The sequence below is a fragment of the Giraffa tippelskirchi genome, chromosome 12 (genome assembly GCF_054371585.1).
Source record: "Giraffa tippelskirchi isolate mGirTip1 chromosome 12, T2T-mGirTip1v1.2.pri, whole genome shotgun sequence".
NCBI classification, from domain to species: domain Eukaryota; kingdom Metazoa; phylum Chordata; class Mammalia; order Artiodactyla; family Giraffidae; genus Giraffa; species Giraffa tippelskirchi.
The window spans coordinates 108,254,226-108,270,906 of record NC_137286.1 but is presented as its reverse complement, the minus strand read 5'-3'; the positions used below and the strand labels follow the sequence as shown (position 1 = coordinate 108,270,906).

Sequence of the window (16,681 nt, the reverse complement as noted above, 5' to 3'; positions counted from 1 at the left end):
TTAAAATTCACTCACTCTGCTGCTGTTTCAAAATTTCAATGTTAGTTTTTGGACACCCTCCTCCACCCCCAACGCTGTTTGTAAGGAATTAAAACATTACATCTGGTGAACAGCAAAGATTTTACTACATCTCAAATGCAGAACACCTATGAAGCAGAGGAATGTTGGCTTTTTAAACAGAAGCAGATTAAAAAAAAAAAAATGCAGGACTCCTTCAGTTCTTCACTGCTGCTGCTGCTGCTAAGTCACTTCAGTCTGTCTGACTCTGTGCGACCCCATAGACGGCAGCCCACCAGGCTCCTCTGTCCACAGGATTCTCTAGGCAAGAATACTGGAGTGGGTTGCCCTTTCCTTCTCCATCAGTTCTTCACTAGTCTTAGAAAAACTTTCCAGAATACTGCTTCACACTGATCTGCAGCAAATACTGTGCATTCTGTATCTGGTCCTGTGTTCCTGTAATGGTAATGATCTGATCTTTGGATCCTTCTAAAGGCTCGTCAATTTTGATCAAAGCTTTTGACTCATGATGAATTTGTTTAATCCGCTTACCACCTTTGCCAATAATAGATCCAGCCAAATCTTTGGGAATAGTTACTTGTGTAGTAATAATAGGTCCACCAAGATCACCATATAAGGCACGACCCTCTGCATAGGAATAATCATATCCAGAGCCACCCTGTGGTTCATAAGCATCTGCCACTCTGATGGGCTCCATGTATCTATTGCAGAGTCCCAGGTTTTATCAGCACTGAAACCAACCATGCCATGGTAACATCTCCAGGTCTTCCTCTTCTGTCATAGGCCATTAGCTCTCCTCCTTTAGGTGGTGGTGCTGGTGGTGGAAGAGGAAATTTCCAAGCTCTACTACCACCTTGGCCACCTCATCCAGGAGGGGGTGGAGGAGGTCCTTGAGGAGGTCTCATATCATCAAAATCTCTTCTGGAGGGAGGCATGGGACCCCCACCCAGACCAGGCGGCATTCCGTCAAAGTCACCTCTTCCCTGAATGGGAGCTCCCACAGGACATCCACAGCGGTCATCAAACATCATTGTAACACCACCATAATCATAGGTTTCATCATAAAAATTGGGATCATGAGACTGAGTGTGTCCTTTGATGGGAGACTCAGATATAAGATCAAGGATGATCTTCATGCACTCTCCAAACCTATCAGGTTTTCCTCCGATAAGAACGACTCTGTCAGTAGATTGAGGACATTCCTGGAAAAGCTTGATTGTTGTCTGAGTGTTTTCTCAAAGTTCTTTGATTTTAGCACCTTTGACTCCAACAATTCCTCCTGCCGAGCTCTGATGAATCAACAGTCTCAACTTACAGTCAAAGTTGCTTCCTTTATAGTGTTGGCAATTTAAGCATTCCACAACATCAGATTCCAGAGGGAGCTGGCTGGATGCAGTGGGTGATGGCAACTGCAGGCCATCTTCCAAGGTAGAGATGATTTTCTTCAGAATTTCTCCAATCGTTTCAATATCAGCACTAATACTCAGTATGCGCTGGGGGTCACTGCTGTCTGGGACTGAAATACTGGCATTGTAGTCTGTACGGAGAGCCTTAATATTCTTGCCTCCTTTTCCTATCACTGCCCCAGCATTCTTGCTCTGAAGCAAAATGCATAATTCAACCATCTCATCAGTGTTTCTAGATCTTTTAAAAGCTCGTTCATCTTCCATATATTCAGCAGGGCGTTTACCAAATTTGACACTGGTTTCGGTAAAGGTTTCCTCTGTTCATTTTCCATTTTCTTGCATTCAAGGGACATACCAATCAGTTATTAAATATATCTTTCTAGTGCAGAACTGAAGTGTTCTGGGCGGGACGAACTGACACCCTAGTGCTGTAGTAGCCCTGCAAGGCTACCGTCCCTATGCCACAGTGCCTCCTCAGCCAGTCACAGCAAGACAGAGAACACAGTTTTCTAGTTTTTATTTACTTTATATAGCTCAGATAACTCTTGGTTAGCGTGTTCAGTTAATATTCTCTCTGTGGCAATCTATATGCCTTGTCTTATGATACCACACTGGGGAATTATTCACCAATGAAACATGTCTATCCTACAATATAATTAAACAAGAGATGCAGTTATCTTATAGAAGTCCATTTAAATATACCAATTTTGTATACTTTCATCTAAATTCCATTGACTTTTATGCCTTTAACTTAAGCTTGCTTTAGGATCTGATCAATATGCTTTTTTCTTAGCGGAGGAGTTTTAGAAGATTTTTGTTGTTGTTTTTGTTGCTGTTCTCCATCCATTTTATCTACTTTTAAATAAAAAGCTCTGGGATCCCCAGAATGGCGTTAAGCCAAGGAGGCCAGGCCCTTTGGCCTAACTGTTATACCAAATAATTGCTTGCCAGATATCTCAGTGTAAATTTTTCTAACCCCTTTAATACATATATTTTAAAGTGAGGTAAATTGAAAGACTTGCTTGGCTTTTAACACTGGGGACCAGTAGCTGATCCCTTTTGGCCTATTTAACCTGAAGTAGTGAGTAATATCAAATTTTGTTTTAATCACCTACATATCCATCTTATTTATCCCATTCTAGATAGCCATCCAAAGATTTCTTTATTCGTTTGAGATAACTCCTTTTAAGAAAGTTCTACCTTGTTGGAAATTATAGCCAGACTTACCTTGAAAGTTTTTGCCTGTTGACATTATAATTATTCTAATGTTCTTAACATTAAAAAAATGAAGATCATGGTCTCCAGTCCTATCACATCATGGCAAATAGATGGTGGAAATGTGGAAACAGTGTCAGATTTCATTTTCTCAGGCTCCAAAATCAATGTGGATGGTGACTGCAGTCACAAAATTAAAAGATGTTTGCTCCTTGTAAGAATAACTATGATAAACCTAGACAGTGTATTAAAAAGCAGAGACATCACTTTGTCAACAAAGTATATATAGTCAAAGCTGTTTTTTCTAGTAGTCATGTATGGATGTGAGAGTTGAACCGTAAAGAACCTGAGTGCCTAAGAACTGATGCTTTCAAATTGTGGTTCTGGAGAAGACTCTTGAGAGTCCCTTGGACAGCAAGGAGATCAAAGCAGTCAATCCTAAAGGAAATCAGTCCTGAATAGTCATTGGAAGGACTGATGCTGAAGCTGAAGTTCCAATACTTTGGGGACCTGACAGGAAGAGCTGACTCATTGTAAAAGACCCTGATGCTGGGAAAAATTGAGGGCAAGAGGAGAAGGAAGCCACAGAGGACAAGATGGTTAGGTGGCACCACTGACTCAGTAGACATGAGTTTGAGCAAATTCAGGGAGATAGTGAAGGATAGGGAAGCCTGGAGTGCTGCAGTTCATGAGGTCACAGACAGTCAGACGAGACTTAGCAACTGAGCAACAGTAAATGTTCTTATTAACATCTGTAAGATGCATTGAGGGGCTTTGCGGGTGGCACTAGTGGTAAAGAACCCAGCTATCAATGCTGGAGACATAAGAGCCATAGGTTTGATACCTGGGTTGGGAAGATCCCCTGGAGAAAGAAATGGCAACCCACCTCAGTATACTTGCCTGGAGAATCCCATGGAAAAGGAGATTGGTGGGTTACAGTCCATGGAGTTGCAAAGAGTCAGGCATGACTGAGCGACTAACACTGATACTGTCAAGACCAATTGAGGGGAGTAAAGACCACAAAGGAAGCTTCCCAAACTAGTTTTTCTTACTCCTCTTAAACAACAGAAGGTTTTTTTGTTGGTTTGTTTGTTTTGTTTTGTTTTTGAAATACAGCTGTTTATAATGTGAGCACTCTAGATTCACTAATTAGTTTCTCCAGTTTTAAAGGATTCATCATTTGGTTATCAATAAAACATACATCAATAGTGTTTTAAACCATTAAGACACAAAAGATTGCTCCATAACAGAGTGGGGGAGGACGTAACCTAAATCCAAAGAATTTACTCTCAGAAACAGTGTGACAAAAGCCAAGTTTTCGAAAACATAAACAAACAAAACACACAAATACAAAATGTCCTGGGAAGATCAGCTAGAACATTTTCACCTCAAAGACACCAAGAAATGGAAGTTTCACCCTAGAAGGCCTTTGTTTAAGGTTTTATTGGCTTTTAGCCTTAACTGCATAGGCAGTAGAAGAGTCCGCTTAAGTTTTAGGGTGAGAGTTCCTTTAATTTCCAATTGAGTAAATAATTGTAAGTTTTGGATGTACATTTACTTAGCTGCCAATTTCTGGTTCCTTTTTCTTTTATTTAGATATCTGGATTTCCAGTCTGAAATCAGTTTGTGGAGATAAAATTGCTAGTGACAACAGTGCGGTGGGCCAGTGTGTGCTGCTTGAGAGCTTAACTTCTCTGGTTTTGCCCCAGAGTTGTTTTAGCCCCATATTACACGCCTTGGGTCTCCCAGTGGAGTATAAGACTTCCATGGTCAATCCTTATGTGCATTTCTGGTTGAGGAGTTTGTTAATTACATGAGTGAGTTTCCCTATAGGAACAAGCCGAGCCATGCGAGGGCTTGGCTCTACCAAGTTTCTCAGACACCTGAGACAGCCATTGCCAGTCAGGAGGAGAGAGTCCCTTCTTCAGAGATCAGAAGGTCTCATAAGTTTTCAGTTTTATTTTGACAAACTCTATTAAGGTAGCCAACTCAAGGAAAAAAGACAGGCCAGTCTTCCCCCAAATAACTCAGTCCCAGCTTGCTCAGTGTTTAACTGGGCAAGTCTTCCCAGTTTCTAAACTAAGGCTAACCACTAAGTATCCACTAATCTTCCCAATGCCTTAACCCTGAGGAACATCTAATCAACTCCTAAACTGAGCAGAACTTCCCAGTCCTTCAACTGAGGATATCTCACCTACTGTCTATACTGAGCAATCCAGATACTGTTTCTCAAAAACAAGTTTCAAGGATAACTGATTCTCCTGGTGAATAAAACTCAGGATCATCAACCAATATAGGAGATCCAAGAACTAGGACAGACTCACTCAGATCCTTCTGGACTCGCTAAGGTGACATATGGGCACAAGAGGCCTCTGCTGGTACCAAGGCTCTGGATCTTCATAGAGTTCAGAGAGAGGGGAGGAGTCTACTCTGGGTCCCTTCATGGTCACCAAAAATGTTGACTTAAAAACAGAAAGTTATGTTTTTATTTGGTGGGAATTTTTAGGACTTTAAGTCCAAGATATAGCATTTCAAGTACCCCTGAGATAACTTCTCCAAGGAGGCATGGGGAAGAGTCAGATTATACAGAGGATTGCAACCACAAGTAGTCCAAACATCAAAAGATTATTGTTAATTAATGAAACCTCTATTCAGGACAAGAAGCAATAGTTAGAAACAGATGTGGAATAAGGCTGTATGTTATAACCCTGCTTATTTAACTTATATGCAGAGTATATCATGTGAAATGTCCAGCTGGATGACTCACAAACTGGAATCAACATTGCCGGGAGAAATATCAACAACTTCAGATATTCAGATGATACCACTTAATGGCAGAAAGTGAAGAGAAACTAAAGAGACTCCTGATGAAGGTGAAAGAGGAGAGTGAAAAGCCTGGCTTAAAACTCAACATTCAAAATATGAAGATCATGACATCTGGTCCCATCACTTCCTGGTAAAGAGTTGGGGGAAAAGTGACAGACTTCATTTTCTTGGGCTCCAAAATCAGTATGTATGTTGACTGCAGCCACAAAATTTAAAGACACTTGTTCCTTGGAGAAAAACGTAGGACAAAACTAGACAATGTATTAAAAAGCAGAGACATCACTTTGCCAACAAAAGTCCATCTAGTCAAAGCTACGATTTTTCAGTAGTCATGTGTGGATGTGAGAGTTGAACCATAATGAAGGCTGAGTGAGTGAGTGAGTGAAAGGCACTCAGTCATGTCCAACTCTTTGTGACTCCATGGACTATACAGTCCATGGAATTCTCCAGGCCAGAATACAGGTAGCCTTTTCCTTCTCCAGGGGATCTTCCCAACCCAGGGATCAAACCGAGGCCTCCAGCATTGCAGGCAGATTATTCGCCAGCTGAGCCACAAGGGAAGAAAGCTGAGCACCTAAGAATTGATGCTTTTGAACTGTGGTGCTGGAGAAGACTCTTGAGAGTCCCTTGGACAGAAAGGAGATCAAACAATCAATTTTAAAGGAAATCAACCCTGAATATTCATTGGAAGGACTGATGCTGAAGCTGAAACTGAAGCTCCAATACTTTGGCCACCTGATGCAAAGACCTGACTAAATGGAAAAGACCCTGATTCTGGAAAAGATTGAAAGCAGGAGGAGAAGGGGGTGACAGAGGAGCAGACTGTTGGATGACATCACTGACTCAGTGGACATGAGTTTGAGCAAGCTCCAGGAGTTGATGAGGGACAGAGAAGACTGGTGTGCTACAGTCCATGGGGTTGCAAAGAGTCAAGCACAACTTAGTGACTGAAACACATCAACAGCAACAAAAGGAAAACCAGATATCTCAAGTTAAGGAATTTAGCACTTTCTATGTATGGCAAGATGCAAGAGTCTAAGTTCAATGTAATCATTCCTCTCTTATGTATCTCAAGCTATCCTGCATTTTTCACATCCTCCCAAGCGAAATAGGGAGTGGCTGCAGCTTAATGGCTGCTGGATAGCAGATATTGTTCTCTCTACTGGATATCCTCTGGGCTCAGAAATTCACATTTTGAGACATAGGATCACTGATGGCTGTGACATAGTTGTTTACTGTCGTGGCAGGAAATACTTCATTTCTCAGTGGTTTCAATTACTGTGAAATGTTAATGTCAATATAGTGGCTTTCCTGACAGCTCAGTTGGTAAAGAATCCACCTGCAATGCAGGAGTCCCCAGTTCGATTGCTGGGTTGGGAAGATACACTGGAGAAGGGACAGGCTACCCACTCAAGTATTCTTGGCCTTCCTTTGTGGCTCAGCTGGTAAAGAATCCTTCTGCAGTGTGGGAGACCTGGGTTCAATTCCTGGGTTGGGAAGATCCCCTGGAGAAGGGAAAGGCTACCCACCCCAATATTCTGGCCTAGAGAATTCCATAGGCTGTATAGTCCAGGGTTGTAAAGAGTCAGACACTTCACTTCATGTGTATTTTCATATAATTCTCACACCATTTATATATAATATTATTGCATGATTCAAATAATATATATATATATACACACACAATCTCTATAATGATATATATAACAACCCCAGTCTTACACCTGTGTTTTCCTGATTCCAACTTGTTCTCTATAACCAAAGATATTTCCAAAATCAAAATTTTGATCTCTGTTTATTCTTGCATAAAGACTTCTGCTGCTGCTGCTAAGTCGCTTCAGTCGTGTCCGACTCTGTGCAACCCCACAGACGGCAGCCCACCAGGCTCCACCGTCCCTGGGATTCTCCAGGCAAGAATACTGGAGTGGGTTGCCATTTCCTTCTCCAGTGCATGAAAGGGAAAAGTGAAAGTGAAAGTGAAGTCGTGTCCGACTCTTAGCGACCACATGGACTGTAGCCTACCAGGCTCCTCCGTCCATGGGGTTTCCCAGGCAAGAGTACTGGAGTGGGGTGCCATTGCCTTCTCCAATAAAGACTTCTAAATCTCAGTTAATCCTGGTTAAGGCAAAGTACGTAGTATATCTTATATTCAAATGACCTTATTGGGATCTCCATTTAATTTGTTTTACATATATATATATACATATAATTTTAGTTTCTAGAAAAGACATTATTTGATTTTCTGTGTCCCTTTACTATTCTTTCATTTTGCTGGAGATACCTATCTGCTTCCATTCAGGTTTCACGTGTTATTCTAATATCCCTTGCAGATATCATTCTTGTTCTCATGAAGTTTCTATTCTCACAATTAAATAGGACTTAGGAGTAATAAACAAACAGACAAAATGATTCTTTTTAAATAGGAGATAGTCAAAAATAATGCAGAGTTAAGTGAAAAATAAGGTGATAGTAGTTGAAGAATAACTTCTGGTAGAGATAACCTAAATTATGACCTGAAGGAATGAAAGGAGTTGGCTACCCTAAAATGTATAGAGAAAATCAGACATAAAGTATCTGAAATGGGAAAGAACATAGCATATACTAGAGTCAATCAGAGAACTACTGATTCTAGAAAATAGTGAGCCACGGAGAGAGTAAGTGACAATAGAGAAGCAAAAGTAGGTCAGACAAGAATCAGTCTCATTGTCTATTTTAGTCCAAGTCAATGAGAGATATTGAACAGATAAATGGCATGACCTCATGTTTTAGTGTTTTGAAGAGAGTAGTTTGGAGAAGAGCAAGAATGGCAGAGGACTCAAATGTGGGTAGAAGAGTCATACTTGACAGAAAAACATATATATATATATATATATACAAACACACACACATATATTAAAGTGCTTGTTTCGGCTAGTTTAAGACCTGAATTTTGTGTTCATGTAGTTAATAGTGATCTAGCCATCTCTTTATGTGATTTGATTTTTTTGTCCTAAGAAAATTTAGCTGTCTAAGTTTTGAGTTTCAGCAATAATTTAAAAAAAAAAATTAGGCACTGTAAAAGATAGATAAAAATGCTTGATAATGAAAGATATTTGAATTTGAGTGTTGGAACATTTTCAGTCACATATAAATTAAGATGTAGAAGTGTAAGGAACTAAGTATATTTGCAGTACACTTATGAAAATGAGCATGAAACATAGAATCTATGCTATAAAAGGTTAAGCTAATGGAATTGGTATATAAGGTGAATGAAATGATGGGCTTGATGGATTAGATATTGAAGAATTCAAAGTTTTGAAGCATTGAAAATCCAGAGCACATGAACTTGAGTACTGAGTGATGGTTCTCTAAGAGTGTGTGTGCATGCTCTTAGTTGCTCAGTCATGTCCAACTCTTTGCAGCTGAATGGACTGCAGCCTTCCGGGCTCCTCTGATCATGCGAAATACTTGAATCCTAGAATCCTAGGTGGTATTGTTATTAGTGATCATGGGCTCTGTGGTTTGTAATTGAGGGTGAGTGGTTGAGATTGTATATAGGCAAGCTGGAAATGAAAAATTAAACTCTTGGATGAATCCTCCACATTGAAGTTGAAGACACTGATGTCACAGGAATAGTGGAAGAGAAGAATAATTAATAAGGTATTCTTAAATCCCCCATATAAAAGATTACAAAAGGATCAGTAGATCTGTGAATTCCTGCATTGGAGAGAGGAAGAGAAAACAGATCTTTAAATAAAGGATAATCTTTCAAGCACACAGTTTTACAGAATTGAGGTGGAGAAATAATTTGGGTGTAATAACTGATATCAAGGAGAACAGATATCTCAATTGTTGTCTATGAGATATTTAAGACAAAAAAGACTCCATGGGAAGAGTTGCAAGGAATTCTTACCATTTTTTCTAATTACTCTGCATTTTATTTAGAGTTATAAAATCTATCAAAATGTTTCAGTTTGCAAATTGTTATTTGAATAAAGAGCATATTTTATACATTTTACCAAGATTGTTGGCCAGCTTGTTTTATTTTCTGTCTACAATTTTAAAACTTAGAGGAAACTTTTTTTTCAGTCATATTTTTAATAGAGGATAAAAATCTGAGTTGCACTCTGTATTTTTTCACTAATGTTAGTTCATTCCTCTCTTAATTCACAATTCTCAATAAAATGACCTTCCTTTCTTTGTTTTATTGTATTGTGTTTTGCTTCAGATAATCTATTATTCAAAGCATATTCTATTAAGTGTAATTCTTTGTAACCTGGGTTGCCTTTCATGTGAAAAGTTTCATTCATCTTAAAAGAAATGATTTTGTACTTATTGCATGTAAAGCATTATGTTACATTCAACCAGCCGGGAAAAGACAAAGGCACTGCTCTGTGGTGAAAGAGCCTACAATGTAACATGCCTCATCTTTAAACCTTCTTTCTTTGAAAGAACTTAAGTGCTTTATTCCAATTTTAATAATTAGAGTTAGAATATCATGATTAGAATTTTGACTGACAGAGAAGGTCCCAGAGACATTATTGATAATAAAATAGTTCTTATCAGGTGCTAGGGACTAGGCTAAATATTTTTCATTTGTTATGACAAAAGCATCATACTTATAACAGCAGTATGAGTGGGGTGCTACTATTCAAATCACCATTTTAGCTATGAAATTACTAATGCATATTTATAATGATGTAACTTGTCCAAAATAAAGTCAGTAAGTGACTCAGGTCACAAAAACAACATCAGTCTGTTAAAAAACTCCATATATCTAACAATTATTCTCAATAACTACTTGCAATTATTTCTACTTTCTTGTATTTACTTGGTGGACATCATCTCTATTTGTTGTGCTTTAATATTTGGTCCATTTTAATATATATGTGTAAGATAGTTTTAAAAATATATGTCATTTTCATGTATATTTTTAAAAATTAAGTATGACTATGATATACATTCAATCAACTTATAAAATTAGGAGCCAAATGATAAAAAGTCAAATAGAACATCAAGGTGTTGAAAATGAGCTTTGTGAGATATTTCTTTCCTCTCTTTTTCTCTCATTTATTTCATTTTTTGCCTCAGATACTCGACCTCGACTAGCCTAGCATTCATTTGCCTGCAAAATATATAATTAAAAATATATAATTAAACTGTTAATCATTATGTGTATGTGTGTGTGTGCTCAGTTGTGTCCAACTCTTTGAGACCCAATGTACTATAACCCACCAGGCTCCTCTGTCCATGGAATTTTCCAGGCAAGAATACTGAAGTAGGTTGCCATTTCCTACTCCAAGGTATCTTCCTGATCTAGAGATCAAACTCTCATCTCTTGTGTCTCCTGCATTGGCAGGAAGATTCTTTACTACAGTGCCACCTGAGAAGCCCATTAATCATTATATTATTACTTAATTAAATGTCAAGATAATCGTGACAACTCAGTTTCATAAACTCTATATACTGAATGAGTAGTTGCTAATGGTAGTAGTGTGTTCAGTGGTAGTAGAAGTAGTAGTGTGTGTATGCACTGGGCGGCAGTGTGGGGATAGTGTAGTTACACTCTCCCTTTGTACTGCATTTCTGTTCTTCCATTTCTAGTTGTTGTTGTGTTACTAGCACACCAAGCTAAATTCTTTTGAGTAGGAGATTTTTATAGAAATGTTCCCTTGGGATGTTAAACCTGATTTTTAAAAGAAAAGGAATAGTTTGCAAAAGAAAGAAGAGGGTATAACATGGATATATAATACTATTATATTATATATAAAATATATATTTATATAATTTATTTAGAGGCATAAATAGTTTAAAAAATTTCTCTACAGCAGTTGTAGAGGACTGAGGTTCCCTTTAAAAATAAAGAATAATAATGCCCTTTGAAAAGCATGACGTTAACTTTGCTACGTCTATAATTTTTTCTTTTATTCTACTAAAACCTGCTGTATTTCTTGGGAAATTTTTTTTTTTCTCTGAAATTCCATTTCACCTTTTAATTATATGGTAACTTTTGAACTAGGTATTTAATGTAGTAACTGAATAGCAACTCTGGCTGACAAAAGAATATATGAAAACTGGAGTCATCCAACGTGTGCCGCATAAATAATTCATTTTTAGAACTCAAAGAGGCAAGGAAAGTTGCTAGTAACTGTTTTGTACTGATTATCAGAAGAACTGATGATTGGAAAAAGCTTTCAAATGTAGGACACTACAACCTAAATATTGCCATGGAGATAGTAGCTGGCATAGCAAAAGAATAATTGCAAAGAAAAATATGCCAGAGTTTATGGAGGGAAGACTGACAGCAAAATCAATGCGAAATTGTAAATCGATTCTGTAGTCTTTGTCCTTAAGACTGAAAATTATTTTTTTTCAGTGACTATTACAGAAATTCTTACGAAAAAGAAGTCACTGTGACTTTCTTATTATTTTTGATTTTTTTTAATTTACAATAAAATTGCAAGGGGTAAGATCTTCTTTGCTCTGTACCCATCTGTCAAGGTATCTCCTCCCCTCTCTCCCTCTTTCCCTTTTCTTCCTCTCTCTCTCTAATGGATGAAATGCGATATCTATGTCCTTCTTTCAAAAATATGAAAATATATTATTACAATTATTAGCAAACTCCCTTCCATTTCAAATCATAACTGTAATTTCAATAAATCAAGGGAAAATATAATTTATAATCATTTAAAAACACAGAAAATGGAAAGTCAGTATTTTGAGTATGTATATGATTTATACAGGCAAGCATCTAAAATAATTGTTTATAAAATTATACATCTAGTTGGTATACGTATTAAAATCTAATTTAATAACAAAAAGTAAACGAACTTCTTAGTACTCTCAAAGCTCAAAGTTTTAAAAGTCACTCATGGCCATTATGGGCTCAGATGGTAAAGAATCTGCCTGAAATGCAGGAGACCTGGGTGGAGAAGCAAATGGCTACTCACTCCTGTATTCTTGTGTGGAAAATTCCATGGACACCGGAGCCTGGTGGTCTATTCATGGGGTCACAAAGAGTCAGGCACAACTGAATGACTAACACGTTCACATTTATGACCATTATGAGATCATATATTTAGTTACTCAGCTATTCATATTCAGTGCTTAAATGGAAAGAAAGCAATAGTTGTTGTTTTTTTTATTCTTATAGATAAATCAATATTCCATTTTTTGGAGAAAAAGTTATATGTTTTAAATGCTGCAAATAAGGAAAACAGGTGTTTCAAGAGCATAGACTGAACATGATATTTTGGCTATTCATAACTTGTGTTTTGATAATGTCCTCTTCACCCTGTTGATGAAGGCGGGATTTCTGCCCTAGGGTTAGGGAGTGACCTAACCCTAACATGACACCCAGCACCACACAGATGAGATGGATAGCCATTTATAGTCACATGTACTCACAACTCTAGGTGGAGGACACCGTACAACATGCAGGGACGCATGGGAGTTGCATTCTAAAGCAGACTGAACAAGCAAGTATTATGGAAACATTCTTCATAATAACTTAGCAAGCAGTGGGATGATTCCTGGTTCCAGTGGGAAGATTTCATTATCCAGGGTATCTCTCTAATCCAAGGGTTGGCCCTGTGTCCCCTATATTATAGGCAGTCTCCTGCATTATAGGCAGATTCTTTACTACTGAACCACCAACGATCCCCCGCTGGTATATTATACTCGTTCTCATTTTGATTATCAGCTTCTTGTCTGGACAATATCATTGAGTCGTGTTGTGCTTGATTTTGTTTTCTTCCAAGATTTCCTCATTGCTGTAATTCCTTAACTCTTATCTGCTTCAGTTTGTCTTTGTTTGACATCATATTTTAGTGCTTATATTTTTCCTGCATATATTATTTTCCCAACTCTTCTCTCTCAATATATTCTGCTGTAAGAGACAGGAAGAATAAAAGAAAAGCAGGCTCTGGAGAGGGCTGCAAAAGGAATTTATAATTATTGATAAACTAGATGCTATAAGGCATGAGACTCTTGGAACAAGTCCAGAGGGAACAGATCAGAACCTTGAAGACAAAATATGATCCTGGGGTCGGAAAACTGACCCCAGACTGTTTCCCAACTGGCGTCTCAGAGTCATATGTTTTACGTATCTGGAGGAAAATCTATAGATAAGAATATTAGTCTTAGTTACTGATTTGTTATTGATTACTGTTTCTTGGTTACTCAATGGTTAATGATCACTTTGTTCTTTGGCCCTGAAGGGCATATGGGTTATAGCTCAAATCCCTGCACATTCTTACCTTCATGGCTGAGACTATAATAAAGCTGGCATGGATTCAGTTTCAGTGCCTTCACCTGGGAGTGGTGCTGGTCCTCCAATCCTCTCCTTTCACTGAACTCTTGTGTCTTGTTTCTCATTCTCCTGCCGCATCACAGTTTTGGAAACTCTGCTTTTTGAGCCGGACTTGACATTCTGCTATCAGGTAGTCATTTGCTTTTATTTTTCTTGGCGACAGATGGTATTTATTTTGGTATCCTGAGTCCTACCTCATTCTGGTCTGAACTGGCTGGCCTGTAGGCCCTCTGTGAGGCTGTTATTCTCTGGTCTTCCCTCTTTTTTTTTTGTCTTTTTCTTTTTGGAAGAGGCAAAAGAAGTTGTTTCTTTTTTATTCTCAACTTATCCGCTGTTAAACATTCACTTAAGTGTCTTTTAATTTTGTTTTCATTATTGCCCAGCTAAGACGGATGCTTTAAACATTTTCTGCTAATCTCCCCTCAATGCACAGAATTTAGTACTACATATATAATGTGTTTTAATCAGAAAATGAGTAAGGCATTTTTTCTTCCCCAGGAACTGATTTTCACCCTCTTGGGAATGATTCTGTTCTATCACAAATGCATTATCTACTCTACTGTTGTTGTTTAGTTGCTCAGTCATGTCTTGACACTTTTGCAACCTCATGGACTGTAGCCCACCAGGATCCTCTGTCTATAGAATTTCCCAGGAAAGAATATTGGAGTGGGTTGCCATTTCCTTCTTCAGGAGATCTTCTCGACTCAGGGATTGAACCTATGTCTCTTGTGTCTCCTGCAATGGCAGGTAGAATTTTTAGCACTGGGAAGCCCCATCTATTCTATTACAGTGCAATAAATCCAGCAACTTTCTGAGAAAAAAGGAATGAGAATTATTTTCAAAAATATATTAAAATATATTGTATAGAGGTTTTTTTTTAACTTTAAAAATCTTACTCCTTCCACCACCAGAAAAACTATTTAATTATACTTACAAATTAAGCAGATCTTTAAAAAATAAAAAAGGAAAGGAAAAGAAACATAAAAATAGATAAAGAGCAATGGAAAGGGAAATATGAGATACTTGTGGCCAAGCAGATATTTCAAAACTATAGGTAAGTTTTTATTTCTTAATCAGGGAGATGGTTCCTTGCTGTTCACTTTATTATTAAATTGTTATACCACTAATCTGCTGTGTTGTCAGAAAAGATATTTCTATATTTACTCTATAACTGACTTAGTCTGACTTCTGCCTCCTTCATTCTGTTATGCTTGCTTAATTTCAGACTGTTATTCAACAGCTGTGCACAGCTATGTCCCTACAGTTTGCTAAAGTATTGAAAGACTGCCATAATGGTAAATGCTTGCTGCTATGAGCTCCTGAGTCCCCTCTCACTGTGCGGTTTGTTCATCACCTCTCTTAATATCCAAAGATTTTTCTAAGTATAGCATGTAAAGGGTTAATGCTTGGCATAATAGAGGCTCTCCATGACCCTGTTCTGGGACTGGAATACTGTCTATCCTGATTGATTGCTAAACATTGCTAATATGGTTGTTAATTATGTAGAATATTATTTTGGCTTATATCCATGTCACCAGCTGTGTCCATGATGCCATATTTATGGGTCCTTTTCTTTCCTCCTCTAGCTTGCCCTTTCAGTAGTGCTTGTCAGAAGTGGCTACCCACTCTGTCTTAAAGCTGTCTGCCTCCTAAGCTTTTATCATGCCACACTCTTCTGGGTTTGCTTCTAAGGTCTGTCAGTACCTTTTCTTTTTCTTAGGCTCCAATTTTTGAATATCTTCATGACATACATTAATATTATTAATGATTTATCTGTCATTCATAAGACAATTTTAAACAGGATGATCAATGAAGGACTCAGTTTAAAAATTATTATTTAATGCAATATTTCACCTCATTTGTTTATTCATATATATATATATATATATATGCCTTGATATTTATTGCTATGCTATACCAAATGCATTCAGATGATATTGTGCTTTTTTTAATATTTAAATTGTGCCTAAACATTTTTTTTTAATTTTTTATTTATTTCTTCCTGCTTGCCTCCAATACTTGCCTTCACTTTAGTCATCATCCTTGTTTCATTCATGAACTAACAGAACCTTTCACATTTTCCTCTGTGCTTTTACAGTGTTTAAAAATAGACACACATACACACATAGACACGTCATAGCTTTGAAAATGATTATGATATTATTTTCACTTACCTGACTCATGTTTTAAAATACCTTGGAAAAAGGTATTTTTTCTAGCTTAAATGGCATAATTCTAACCCACTTATTTTAGTGAATGTGTAATATTCTATGGGATAAAAAGTGTCATTCATTTCCCTACTGGTAGGCACTTACTTTCCAGTTTTGCAGCTAAAAGAAAATGGTTTATCAAACATATTTTTAAATGAACTACGGGTGTTTGTGCTTTTCCTTATTTTTATGAGATCTATCCATGGAGGTTTTCAAAGGACCAACCTATATACATCTTTGTGGTTTAAATAGATTTATCTGTATTCTTTATAAAACAGCTGGGGCATGACATAAATCTATCAGCAGAAGAACCTTCTCTGAAGATGTTTAAGAAAAGTCTTTCCTGGCCTTTTCTAGTCTATTTTTTCCCAAGGTACTAAAAAGAGGGCATGGCAACCCATTCCAGTATTCTTGCGTGGAGAATCCCCATGGACAGAGAAATCTGACAGGTTACAGTCCATGGGGTTGCAAAGAGTCAGACATGACTGAAGCAACTTAGCACTCGACCAGGCATTACAGTATCATTAAAAGAAACTATTTACAGGAATGAAACTTGGGAACTCTACCTTTTTGTGTCTATGACATTTGTCCACTATGTAAATAACATATTTTTCTCTATAAATTTATTCATAGTTTCCTTTATCCATAGTTTTGGATTTGACATGCATTCAGTTTTCTATGATGAGTATATGTAAGACAGATTATAGATACTGATG

At 37.5% G+C, this 16,681-nt stretch overlaps 1 pseudogene; it reads right to left on the bottom strand.

Moving 5' to 3' along the window:
* Positions 1-376: 376 nt before the first annotated feature.
* Positions 377-2,676, bottom strand: LOC145528643 (heterogeneous nuclear ribonucleoprotein K pseudogene; annotated as a pseudogene).
* Between the last annotated feature and the right edge of the window lie 14,005 nt (positions 2,677-16,681).